Genomic DNA, 15,159 nt, shown 5'->3' on the forward strand with positions numbered 1-15,159 from the left:
CAGTGGGAGGAGCCACACACACACACACACACACACACACGCACACACACTTGTGTCAGGTAGACGACTTTGTCTCCATCCACAGCTAAACTCTCTTTTACACACAGTTGAATGTTTGATTCGCTGCGATCCGTCACAGTTTCCCCGCTGACAGGTAGATTACGGCTCGCACTTGAGGAAAATTACAGATTAATTTCAGGATTATATCGCCTCGAGACAGGCTGGAAATCAACCGAGGCGCATTGAAATTCTTTGGCCACGAACATTACACGCATATTAATTTAAAATGAGTGCGACTCAGTTTTGTAGTTCATCCTGTGTGTGTGTGTGTGTGTGTGTGTGAGATCAACCGAAATAATATCATGTTTTTAATGCAACAAAGATGCTGAAGGTCTTTCGTTAATGTAAACGTACACAAACTAATCCCTCATTTTTTTTAGTCTCTACGTGTTAAATGACAAAATAAATTATAATAATTTATTTCAGGTCATTTTAAAATTCTCATTATACACGATAAAACTAAACTTAATTTAAACGTAAATAAAAACAATATTATTTTTAAAAGGCTCTTTACACCGTTATTTGAAAGATAACTGACTAGAAAATGTCATGTGTATTTATGAAGTTTATTAGTATTAACTCCAGCAATATTGTATGTTTTTTTTTATTTATAACATATTTTAAATTACTTTACCACCTTCGTTATTCTCTGAATAACTATATATATATATATATATATTTTTTTTTTTAATTCTAAAACAATAAAATGTAAACTTTATTATCATATGTGGGTCAATGTTTCACGACATTAACACGCATTTGTGGTATTTTTTATTTTCTTATGGGATTTTTTTGATTAGTAATAAGTAAACAGGTTATTTATTTAAAATTATAATAATAATAGTATATTATTTTTCAAAAGAATATTAAGGTATTAACAGCCATGTTTACTAAATACAAGAATACACTTTTTAATGACTCAGAGATTATTTATAGAATTATAAAACAAATGTGTATTTTTGGGGGATTAAAAAGGACAAAAATAAAATATTTGTCCCACAAAAATTAAAAAGAAACTATATGCGCAGACTGTTTTGTTAGGGTGACGTCATTCGTGTATAAAATTGCGCAAAGAAACGTGTGTTATAACAGCGCTAAGAATGCGAGCCTGTGGAAAGTGTCCCATCGGAGCTGCTGTGATCTCAGCAGGGGGTCCGCACTTAAAACGCTCCTCTTGTTGTCGTCCCAGTGGGCTTAAACAAACACAAACACCTCCAGAACCACGAGCGACGGGCCCGGGCTGAGCCCCGAAAAAACTTCATATATCAATCACACGGGGAAATAGTTCTGAAAACAGAGTGGCGTTGGAAGGTGGTTCCGATGGCTGGATCCTTATCTAGTTCTGATTGATCAGCGAACACAAAAGAGCGAGTGTTTCCAAATAAATACAAGTGACAGGACTGTGAAGGTTCTGGACCGGGACCAGCGCCCGGAGGGGAGAGCAGCCGAGAGGTGACGCAGAGTTTAACACGGGATTAAAACCCAGCAGATCGGTATCAGCCTCACCTCTTCTGTGACACACACGCAATTATGTGGCCCATCTCCGCCAGGGGCCACAAGTCCCGGCCGCCCCCGAATCCGGCCGAACGTCATTGATCAAGATTTTCAAAAACAACATTTCCACAGGGCGACAGCGCGGGCGCAGGTAATACTGCGGGTCATTAGGCCGCTAATAGTAGATCTAATTAATTGTGTAATTAAGGAAAACGATGGTCAGATGCCATCGATCCAAAGCTGACAGGCGGAAGATGATGATGATGATCATCATCATCATCATCACACATTACGATCATCACACTCAAAATAGCCAGAAATGACACCAGCGATGACATTGTGAAGAAGGAGAAAAAAACACAAAATGTGACGATTAAATATATATGAAGGTGACACAAGAATTAACTGTAGTACAACAACTAAAACTGACATACTTCAAAAGCAAGGACGTGTAAGAGATTAAATACACGTTTCAAGACTCACAAAATGCAGCACAAGTTCAATACACATGTTCACGTATATAACATACACATCAGGGGGATAAACACGAGTGTAGTGACTAAAAAATACTCACTTATTATTATTATTATTATTATTATTATTATTATTATGCAAAAAGGGTTTTGTCTTAAGTTGATGTTTTATTGAAACAAAAAAATGTGTAGCTAGAATGTGTACTTGCTCACTGTGTGAATCAAAACTTCCGTCAAGAGAGTCGTTTTTAAAATTCTAAAAAGAAAATCAAACTTGTCATTTCATGATACGATTTATTGAACTGGAGGAAAACTGTGTCGCAGGTGTGACGTTTAGATGCGCGTCTGTGCCTCGCGCGCACGCGCACGCTCACGCGGTGAAGAACATCCTCCGTTAAAGAAACTTGAACTAAAAAAAACTCGTCTGATAATTTTACTAAATTCATGCGAACACACGAGTCGAGATGAGCTCAGCAATGTGTTGATAATCGTACTAATGGCGACATTAAAAACTTCTAGGTCCAAAATACTGGAAAAAAATACTTTTTGAGATTTAACGTATTGAATGTATTTATCCATGTTCATAAATAAGTATAAATGAACACTATTACTATAATTAACTATTTAATTTCTTCTTCTTTACTTATTCCTGAAGGGCGGCAATCAATCCCAGCTACATAGGGCGAGAGGCAGGGGAGATTACGGGACTTGTATATATAGACGGAAAACTACTCACTTTATTCAATAGTATAACTCATACCACCTTTACGAATGTACTCTTAAGCTCTTTCTTGTTACACCGTCAGTTGTCATGTCAGCCAACACATATTAGCAATATCAGTCAAGTTGAATTTGAGAGAATTGAACCCCCAACCAGTACCCAGACTCATCCTTGACTTAAGATAGAGTCGAAAATTTAAGTGTTGTTAGTAGTTGTAAATGAATTAGTTTGGATTATGTCGTTCTTCGCTTTCTTTTCTGTGGAATATAGAAATATAACTCAATGGAACTGGAAGAGCCAGCTGTAGAAATAGTCCGGATGGTGAGCTAAGAAGCTTTTTTCTTCTTGAAAGTCGTTTGCCAACCTTCGTCTGAGGTTTTTACAGTTAAGGGTTGTGAAGTTTTGTATTAAAAAATAATTTTAAGTGCCTAATGTTCTATTGTATTATGGCATCAAAGCGTTCATGAAACCTTGTGTCCGTCTCTCTTCAAGCTTTAGTCGGTGGTTGTGATGAAGTGAGTAACACTTGTGTTTCCTTTTTTCAACTCGTCAGCTGGAACACAAACAAGCCAGCTCTGATGACAAGTGGAACGCTCCATTAGTTTCACTGTCCAACCACAAGTTTAAAAAAAATCCATAGAAAAAATAAGTTAAGGTAATTTGCAAAACATATTTGTATAATAGAGCGTTTAATAACAAGACAAAACGATAAAATTTACTTTATTTAAATATTTGGAATATACATGTAGAAATACTTTAGGGAAAAAACTAAAGTATTCTTATTAAAGCAATAGAAATACAAATGTTTGACCTTAACAAGTTGAACAATAAGTTATATAAAAACTTACAATGTAAAACGACAGAACAAACAAGGTCGACTTTAACATAATAGGAAACAAACGGTAACTTATTAACCTGGCAACCCGACCTGTTGACCTGGCAACATGTAGGTCTATTATTTGTTTTTATGATTATAATGACAGTTTTAAAAAATACAGCAAACGTCATTGTTTTTTTTTCGCTCGGCGTATCTCTTCCATCAAATGTTTGCGAACTGCTTCGTTAACTTTGGTGCGCCTCAGGGGTCAATTCTTGGACAGCTCCATTTCCTCTACGTCAGATATCATCTCCAAGAGTCCCCCGTCTTTGCTATGCAGATCCTAGTGCTGGAATGTTGCTCTGTGCATGGATGGGCTGTTTTAGGGTTTTATGAAATCATGTTTCAACTTTATGTTGTCGTTACTTTGCTGTGTCATCCATAGCAAGTTTGACGATCAGCAGCTATAGCAGGTTAGCGTTTCAATTTGTGCTAAAACTGACTTCATGGACAAGCATTTTTTTAACTGTTTTTAACTCACGAGTCTAAACCTACAGCAAAACGATATCATAGCGCACGTGTTCTAGCCATTCGAATCATTTAATTTGGAGGTTTTTTGTCAAATTTAAAGTCAATATCAATTTATGTTATTAAGGATGTTTAAGCTTAGCTTAGCAACAAAGATTATTTGGGTCAACTTATATACTAACTCTTCTTAAAAATAAAATAAAAGTGATGTAAAAAGATGGAATTCAATGGAAACCAAGTGAATGTTTGAGCTTCCTTAGTTTATTTTGTTAAATATGCTTGATCGAGCCCCTAATGATAAAAATCTCAATCAGACCTGGAAGTGAAGCAGTGCCAGTTGTTGGTTAATTTATTTTTACTGGTCCTAGTCTGTGTTTAATAGATTTACCTCGGATCTCAAGAGATTTAATGCCTTAAACTTTTTTTTTAACATGGACAACAAGAATCAGAATTGTTCTTTATGCAGATGATGTGTGCATTTATCTTGATGTTTATAATCACACAAAAAAAAAACAATAATTATTGGAAACAAAAAAAAAAAAGGCAATGAATAAGATAAATAAGATTCTGGACCTCGTAAATTATAATTAAGTTATTTAATTCCACGTATTCAATATAATTAATAATCAGTATATTGTATTATTTCAGTCAACACAACATAGAAATGTGTTTTGGTGGCTGCTTTAAAGAAAATTATGACATCATGAATCAATAAAATCAGTTTAATCCTTAAAAATGTTATCTCAGTGTACAGAGAACATATCGTAGCAGCCTACACTGAGTCTGATTTTGCTTGAGGTTTCTGCCTGTTATAAGGAAACGCTTCCTCCTTGTGTTTACCTGAGATCAGTTTCTCTTATATACTTTGATTTTAACTTGACATCTTCAGATAAGATATGATTTACCACTTGAAATTAGATGGCATTGAATCGATGTTCCTGTTCCGTCCTCTCCACCTTCCACTTGCTGAGAAACGTGCTGCTCCAGAGGGTCCTGTTGGGCCACCAATATGTCAGCATGCAGGTCACCACAGGACACCACTGTTCTTGTGAGGATCTGTTCACTTTCAATGCTCCGCTCTTGTTGCCATATGGAGGCCAGTCATGTTTCGGTTGTCCACTCTCGCTGTTACTGTCATGATTCATGTGTTGCCAATAGCCTTTTAGCCCCCCGCCCCTCCACCCCCCCTCCCATCATGTGACGCCCCTTCCTCTTCTCCCAGCCTTTACCATCTGTGTTGGCTCCCCTCATCTTCCTCTCCTGGTCTTCCTGTGTTCGGCGCACCGTCCACCCTCCCTCCGGCTTTGTTCGCCGCGGCCCTGCCTCTTCTATTGTCCCCCCCTTGTGCCTCCCATTTCCGCTTTGGTGTTGCCCTCTGACCCGGGTGCCCTGTCCTCCCCCGTCCCTCCTGCTGACGCCGCCCGGGCCACCCCCGAACCCCCCAAATCTTCTTGTTCTTCTCTTGACTGCTCCCCCCCTTTGAGTCTTTTGGGGGCTAATAACTGTTGCCAGCAAGCTCCACACAACATCCCAGCGTGATTTCTATTGTGGCGCGTACAAAAGCATACAGGCTGTAATGGCCATTAGCAACAGAGAGGCTCGGCCGGCTCTGTTTTGTTCGGACCGCGGGGTGAACTGGTGGTCTGTTGTCGACGCCGGCACGACTCTCAACCCACCATCATCCCTCGTTCTCCTCCTCAGTGTCGTCGTCATCGTCGTCGTCGTTGTGACCCGGAAAGTTTTGGCCTCACGACGTCCGCATCCAACGACACAAAAACATGGAACACAACGTCCTCGTCGACACACTCCGGTAATTGCAGCCGCAGCATCAAGGCGACTGCTGGACCTTGTCTTCATGCCAGTCGGTGAGAGGTGGTCTCCACGGAGACGCCCATCGCCGCAGTGAGAACATCGGCGAGAGTTCCTTCACAGATTTCAACACCTGATCTCAGAAAAGTCGTGAAGAAATTAAACATCTTCATCAGTTTCAACTTTAGACCACACTTTAATCTTTATTTATTGGTTTTTCAACTTGACCTGTATATATTTCTGACCTGGTGTCTCATAATTTGACTTTCTTGTCAAAGCATTTTATTGTCCATATTAGGGTTTTTATTTTAAACCTATTACAATAATTATGAGCACTTGTCTTACATGTTTTTATATAGTTTTCACCTTTAAATATTCACCTCTTTCACACTTGCTATTCCTTTCACCTTTACTATTTTTGACCAAACTTTATTGTAGCCATTAACCATGATGCGTATTCAACATTTTTGACTGGTTTTCTCTCTCTCTGTTTTATTCGTAATCTTATATTCTCTTCTTGAATATAAAAGATTTGTCTTTTGCATTATAATATTACATCATCATTTTAAATGTATCTTTCATATTTAATGCCCTAACCTCTAATAATTGACTTTTAAAAAGCTTTTATCAGAGAATACTCGACAATAAACAACATTTTTGGAGTTTCAATGTGTAACTGCACTTTCAGTTTTGATGTTACCAGACATGATTAAGTGCAAAACTTTTTATATATCTTTCTGTAAATCTTTGACTATTATTTAGATCTCGAATTCTTTATCGCACGTGTCGAACACAAGGGCCAAACCCAGCCCTCTAAATGATTTAACGTTGCTCATTGGAGATCAAATAAAAGTATGTTAATGTTGATATGTTGACCTATAAAGACCCCAGTGTTTAAGATAAGATAAGGAACATACCGTAGATTATGGATATCGACAGTTATACAGACTTCCAATAACGGTAAAGCTCATTTCAAAGGGAAGGAATTTGGGGGAAGAGTCAAAACATGGATGGTTAAGATAGATTAAACCTCTAAGAATAAAAAGATAACTTTACAATTTCATTTTTTAACACATGCTCTCTGTTGCAAGCACACCTAAAGTTCACTTCATTTCTAAAGCACATTGCATACTGTTGTAAAACAGCTTTAGCTCATAAAAAGGAGAAACATAGAATATTTTTTAGATAAAAACAATGTTACCATGTTTAAAAAAAAACATACTAAAGAATCATCCATACTCTTGTTGAAATACACACAAAAACACAGTTGCAAATACTGAAGTGATTAAGAGGATGGACATGCAGAAAAACGATCATGTATGAAGCCAGATCAGGGGCCACAGTCTGCAGTAAGTCCCTCATCATGACCATGTTTTGACCTTATTACTTTATAAAGTTCTCAAGCATCTGAAATCTGGGCAAACGAGAGGTTACGAGAGTGGAGTCCATTATGACGTCATAATGGACTCCACTCCTCCTCCAGCCAGATGTAATCACACCCCGCTTTGTTTATACCACGAGTCCCTTGGAGGCAGACACTTCTCGGATTGATGACGGGCTGTGACAAACCTTGTTGTTTTACCAATCACAGCAGAGTGGGTGTGGTTATGAAACCAAATGTTTTAAGTGGGTGGGGCTTAAGATCATTTCCAACATCTATTTTAGACACACTTAAATCTACAGATTAGTTGAGTGAAATTGGAAGCTTTGTTTCGCTCAGCTTTTTATCTGTTGCAGTGCATTTGTAGTTTGAGTGTTTAACAGGCTTGCAATAAGGTTCCCAACAAGGTGACATCCATGTATGATTAACCGGCTGAACAGCGGCCCCCCCGGGGGCCTCGAGTGTACACGCTTGTATCCGACGTTGTCTGGTCTCACTGTCAACCGGCGTGCTACTGAGCGCCATCACGCGCGCTGCTAACAGGCTCGCGCGGCGGCGGCGGCAGATTTACCGCCGCGAGGTCCCGCTGATGATGTCATGTTGGACGATTATGGATGGCCCACGGTAATGGCAACGTAATTAGGCCTTTACTGTCGTGTAATTCTCCGTCAAGCACATTGTCAATATCTTGGTTGATGAGGTTGAAAGTGAGATTGGAATCCAGTGACCCGGGCCCGCCGCTGTAATAATGGCCCTCCCACACACCCAGGGAGGGAGAGAGGGTGAGAGAGAGAGGGAGAGGGAGAGGGAGAGAGAGAAGCTGTGTTGATGTTGTGATATTTGCTTTTGTCCCAGTGTTGATCTAAGCTGACATTATGCCGTATGGCCCTGATCGCTGTTGTCTGAGTCTTACATTTGTCATCCGCGGGAGGGCGAAGCAAGGGATCAGGGGGGAGAGCGCAGGGAGCGAGAGAAAAGAGAGGGAGCGAGGCAGGTGAAGGAGGAAGAAGTGGAGAGAACGAGGTGTTTGCTGCTCATCTCTGTTGCGTGTCAGTCGCGGATCTGCTGGTGCGGAAGCAGATCTCTTCCCTCAGTGACTCTATTAATTTACCTCATTTATCTTAAGGGCCCCTCCTCCCCCCAATAAATACTGGAGACCCCAGTCAGTGTGTGTGTCTGGTGTGTGTGTGCGTGTGTGTGTGTGTGTGAGATGGAGTAAAAACACAGCCCTTTTCTATTCCCAGAGGACAAATCCGTGGCGGAAAAACTCATTTTCCTGCAAATAGTTTGTCAGCCGAGCTAGCAGGAGTGATAAATTATCACAGACGTTAGGTGAAGAAGGGCGACTCAAAGAAGAGGGAAGCCCACACACACACACTCCCCCCTCGACACACACACACACACTTCCTCACTCGTACTTTCTTAAAAGAACGTTTCATTCTTTTATACAATTTCAAAAGATTTCCGTCGGTCGTAGATATTACATTTTGAATTATCAATTAAGCAGAAACATACAAACTGTTGGTTTAATCATTTAGTGTTTCTGATCCATGACACAAACACTATATTGAAGTATTTTTACATCAATATTTGAATTTAACATTACATATGTTGAAGCCTTTTTAAATATATATATATATTATTTTTTATATAGTTTAATTCAATCATTTCTATATATGGATAATTGCTATTTTATTGGTATTGTCAGGATTAACTATTAATATTATTATCATTATTATTATTATATTTTTAATATTAAATGTTAAAGGCTAATAATTTAAAAAAATATTGAATTTAGAAATGTATAAATTAAATAGTTTTAATTATAATATTAAACTTTATGTGTAAAAAACTAAGTAATTTATTTTTAAGATTTTTAATTTCCATTATTCATTCATTGTCTACCGCTTTATACCGGGGGTCGTGGTCGTGGGGAGACTGGAGACTATCCCAGTATCATAGGGTGAGAGGCAGGGGACACACTGGACAGGACGCCAGTCTGTCGCAGGACACACAAAGACAGACAACCATTCACACACACACACTCATACCTACGGACAATTTCCCAAAGTTCTCAACCAACCTCTGCATGTGTTTGGACTGTGGGAGGAAACCGGAGTGCCCGGAGTAAACCCACGCAACACGGGAGAACATACAAACTCCACACAGAAAGGTTGTCTCGGCCTGGAACTGAACCAGCAACCTTCTTGCTATTAATAAAATAAAAAATATATTGCCTTTTTCAATATTGAAATGACTCAATTACATTCAAAATATATATTTTTAGGGGGTTAACATTTGTTTCATAGTTTCAACTCATATGTGTCAAAGTCACATCTGGCCTGTAAAGTCAACTTATGTTGACGCCTGGATGATCGGCTCAAAATCAAAGTAAATAAATGTTCATGTTGATGTTGGAGAGCGGCTGGAGGGGCCTCAGAGAGCAGGTGGAGGGGCCTGAGAGAGCAGGTAGCTGTCTCGAACGTAGGGGCCTGAGAGAGCGGATGGTGGGGCCTCAGATTGCAGATGTGCAACTAGACTGTTTTTAGGATATTGTGAATTTTATTGATGCTAATGTTTAAGATGATATAATGAACAGAGATGATGTGTGTTTAACACATGGACTTAAAATAACAGTAATTGTTTGGCCCTAAACCAAGAGTGCAAATAAAATGTTGGCCCCTCGCACACATGGAAAATCTAATATATTTGTTTGTGAAATGTGAAGTTAAATATCCTTCAATCCAACTCAGATTTATATTCATCAAACTGTCTTTAACAACATGTTGTTTAGCTAAAACATTACTTTTGCTATTGTTGTCTTTGTTCACATCCATGATTTCTTCCTTATCTTATCTTAAACACCAGCGTCTTGATCGCTCACTTTAATCTACTTTGATTCACGGTAATGAACCGGAACATAAAAATTAACCTGTAATCCCTGAACACAAACTAACCGAGAGCCAGGAAATTAAAAATCACTTTGATGACACAACTGTAGATTTATTTATGTTATGTTTTTGTTTTATTCATAAATCTACAAAAGAAGAAGCAGATTTTCCAAAATAGAATTTTGGTCGACAAGAGCTTGGATCAATGTTTGTATCAGTTCAGAACCACATTCTCAACACCAAAATCTGGATCAAGGTGACCCGGTGGCATGGGAAAACAAATGTGTTTGAGGTATCCCTTGTCTAGCAATGACATTTAAAAAATATTGAATTTTGAAAATGTTTTAATTAAATAATTGGAATATCAAACTTTATGTGTAAAAAAAAAAAACGAAATCATTTTGATATGAAGATTTTTATTTTTATCTCCATTATTTATGTATTTTTAAATGTATTGCCATTTTTCAATATTGCAATTCCTAATTACATTTAAAATATATTTATGAAGTTTCTGAGTCCAAAAACATGAAGTGCAACTGCTGGATCGTAGCAAGTTGTCCTTTTTGTTCGTGGCCTTTCCAGGGTGTCCCCATTCTCAAGCCCACGATAGCAATGAAAGGCTCCACGTATTGCTTAAAAATGACATTTATTATTTTAATATTTTGATCACTTATTTGATTAAGTTTGATATTAACCATTAAATATGTTATTAGTTTCGATTGAATATATATTTCTCAGTCTCTTCTGCTGTTGTGAAGAAATCACCTGCACGACGTGAAACGATGGCTCTTGTTCGCACACACACACACACACACACACACACACACACACACGCACACACGCACACACGCCCGTGCACGTGGGGAGCGGCAGCAGAAGGCGCTCGCCCTACAACTCAAGTGTGACTCCGCGTTCCAAATGATGAATCGACGGGCAGAGAAATGGATTTGTTTTCAACTAGTAACACATCACAGAAACAATAATTCTGCGGCGGGGCGAGAGTGGCGGGATGATGAATAGGCCGGACAGCTGGATCACAATGGAGCGCTGGAGTGAGTGAAGAGAGGAGGAGAAGATGAAGGATGGGAGCGCCAAAGTGTAAAAATCAACAAGCAAACAACGCCGGACAACACCAGGCACTTTATGAGCAAAAGTACGTGAAGAATGTTTCTCTGGGGAAGTTGAGAGACGGACGTTGTTAGTCCGGCGTGGATCGATCGCACAACTTCTTCTTCTTCTTTTTCTTCTTCTTCTTCTTCTTCTTCTTCTTCTGTGGAAGGAATTAGTCTGATGAAGAATGTTCAGCAGAGGCTTCTTTGTGAAATGATGGAGGGATGATAAACACGTTTTCAGTATTTTGGACAACAAGACTTCTTTCTTTCTTCTTCTACTATTTATTTGTCTCCTTGTTGTTCATCTTTCATCCTTCCATCTTCTTCTCCTTCTCGGTTATTTTTCTTTTCATATAACTTCTCATATACCTTCCTTCACCACTTCTTCCTCTTCTTCTTTCATTCTTCTTTTCTCAAACTACTTCATTTTCTCTTCCTGCTTATTCCGGGTTTTCCCTTCTTTCCCTCTAATTTGTCCTCCTCTCTTTTACTTGTCCACAACATTAACCTGTTTCTCTTCTTCTACTACTTGTTCCTGTCTTGTCTTTTCTGCAACTTTGATTCTTCTTTTCTTCTTCTACTACTTTTTCTTCTCCTGATTCCATTTCCATTTTCCTCCAATCTGATTTCCCTTCTTCTCTCATCTGATTCCACTTAGTATTTTTCTTGTTTCCCTCTTTCTCTCCTTTATTATGTTGTCCTCCCTCTCTCTCTTCTCCCTCCCCTGTCTCTCCCTCATCACCTTTCATCTCTCTCGTCTCCTTCACACTGAAGATGTAACTAATAGTTCTACTCTGAGTGTCTCACAGACGTCTGCACTCAACACCACGTTCCTAAAGATGATTTTAAACATGAGAAACATCTCAGCAAATCTCTTATTGAACTCGTTGATCCCCCAGAGTTCAATAACGGCTCAAGTTGACTATTGAATAACATTTTAAGTACTTTAAGGCAAATTAAAGAATGTACTCCAGTGATAACTTGGAGTTTATTACTGTTTTTCATTCACCGTAGTGTTATCTTAGTGTCTCTGGGCAAGGTGACCCGAAGGCCTGAAAACAAATGTGTTTGTAGTATCCCTTGTGTTGTCTCTGGGTCAAGGTAACCCAAAGTCCCGAAAACCTTTGTGTCCGAGGTATCCCTTGTGTTGTCTGTGGGTCAAGGTGACTCGAAAACAAATGTGTTTGAGGTATCCCTTGTGTTATCTCTGGGTCAAAGTGACCCGGTGGCACGAAAACCAATGTGTTCCCTCCTTATTGGAAAGATTGTAAAATATTACATTTATTTTAATTCAATTATTTAAAAAAAGAGGGTTCTGTGGGTCAAGGTGACCCAAAAACAAACGTGTTTTAGGTACTCACTTTGACCCACAGAAAACACAAGGGTTAAAAAACATTTTTATCTCATATTTTATCTTTAAGTCCATTGTATTTACTATTGGATAAATCCCCTTTATTAGTGTTGCACATATGCAAATATGTTTTAATACTAGTCATACAAATTTAAAACTATATCAGAGTGGATTTGTAGTCTTGATGGGTTTTGACATATTGAGTGAAGTCATTTCCATTTACCAACATAATTCCAGTATAACAAGTAAAAACACCTTCCCTCCTAAATCTGCTGATTTCTTTTGTAAAAAGTCAGTGATTTCAGAATAATGTTTGTGTTTTTATTCTCTTTATATCTCCTTTTATTAATCTACTTTGATTTTGAGGCCCCATAAAATGACTTTTGATGGTTGGATTTGGCCCCAGGGCATGTGTGGGGGCCAATGTCAATAATTATACTCTTCTAATAATAGTAGAACTGAGGTTGAAGGAAAGGAATTGGATCTTTTCTTTGGTGTGCAACGTGTTCGGCCCCTCTTTACTATTTCTACTTATTGGCCCCTCATTATTTCTCCCACATTTCACTGACTCACAGCAACAAAACTCTCAGAGACAAAGTTTATTTTGTGACTTTGCTGATCTTCCCCGTCATGACGTGGCGAAGCCTGTCGTGTGTTTTACCTCCAGCTGTTATTTATCAGGGTAAACCTGGCGCCCCCTCCTCCGGAGCGTCATCTCCGCGGTAATAACACTGGAATGATGATCAGGAATAACTTCCTTCAAAACAGCGGATCATTAAGTGCGAGAGATACTGTTGCTCTCTTCCCTGCAGCTTCTCAAAACCAACGTCTCACACTCTGTGTGTGTTTTCATCCCCTGCTCTCCTTTACCATATCTTATTTTTATTCTGTTTTATCACCTCCCTCTCTCTCTCCTCCCTCCTCCTCCCCCCTCGCTCGCCCGCCTCCCCTCGTCTCTCCCCTTCGCAGTGATTGATGGAGTGAGGCAGCGGAGCACAGAGCATCGTGTGGCCAACAGTCCACGACTGAAGAGGGGAAGAGAGAGGTTGGTTGCTGGGAGAAGGAGGAGAGCGTGGATTAGAGAGAGAGAGAGAGAGGTGGATGGGAGGAGAGGAAGGGAGTGTGGGAGAGAGAGAGAGGGAGAGAGTGGAGCTCAGCTGAAAGCCACAGACTTAATTCTATGCATCATTAAGCAGTCTCACTCAATGCAACATCCCCTATACATCATCCACGCTCGGTAAACACAACGATGACATTACATTAGCAACTGCAAATGAATTTTCTTTTTAGAAGGAAATTGAGAACGCTCTCTCTCTCTCTCTCTCTCTCTCCCTCCCTCTCTTTCTCTCTCTCGCCAGTAAAACGCAAGGGAGGAGGAGAGATAAACAGAATAAAAACACAAACATTATTTCTCGCCGCTCACGAGGAAATGGCTGGAATTCTCACAACAAATGCGCTGTTAAACGCAGATTTAGGAGGGAAGGTGTTTTTAGTCGTAACGCCGGAATTTATTTTTGCTAAATATGTGTTTTGTGGGAAATTACCGCCGTCAATGTGTCCAAATAAATGATTTATACAGTTAGAATGAGATTATAATCCACTCTGATATTTTTGTAAAGATATAAAACTAGCATTAAAACCTCTTTATTTCAGTCAATATGTGCAACACTAATATAGGAGATATAATTGATAATCTAAATTAAATAATATGTGTTTACAATTAAAATATAAAATACACCATATTTTTTGGAAAAATAACAATTTAAAGTATTTGTCATTTTCAATTTAAAATAAACGTAATAAAAAACAACTAATAGTTGTTACATGATGTGCATTATTTGCTTGGCAATGATTAACTTAAATTAAATATATGAAAAAATGAAAAAAACACAAAAATATGAATACCTTTTTAACATTTGCACTTGAGGTAAAATATTAAAACATGTCTAATGTAGAGAAAATTAATTTCTGTAGGATAAAGAATGAATGGTTATATATGATGATGAAAATCCCTTCATTTAATTTCACTGATAGTTTTTCTGTTTCTACTTTTGTCATCTTTGGTCACATTTCTTTTTAAAGGAGACACTGAGTCAATTAATGAAGGAAGGAAGTTCACACAGCAGGGGTGTTTTTTCAGAATAAAAGCAGTTAAAATGTTCTTAATGTGAAACATGTCACTGGTTAATCTAAGACACAAACCATTTTCCATTTCCCTCAGAAGGACAGAATATGTTCCAGGTTGTCAGACATCCTCAACCAAAGTGTCAGATTTGGCCCTCGACTTATTAAATGTCATTTTCCATGTATAAAAAAAACCAAGATGTTGTATTTAACACGTGCTTGAGTTTAATGTGATATTCCCCCCGCTTCAACTTTCTCTCCCGAGTTTGTGCGATAATCCAGATTTAGGACGAGAAGTTATCTGTTCCGCCGACACGCCCCTTGAGCAAGGCAATAATCCTCCGTGATGTGAGCTGTACTCAAACACCACCCGCGTCCTCCACCAGTCTCTCCTTCCT

The sequence above is a fragment of the Callionymus lyra genome, chromosome 5 (genome assembly GCF_982586985.1).
Source record: "Callionymus lyra chromosome 5, fCalLyr1.hap1.1, whole genome shotgun sequence".
Taxonomy (NCBI): Eukaryota; Metazoa; Chordata; class Actinopteri; order Syngnathiformes; family Callionymidae; genus Callionymus; species Callionymus lyra.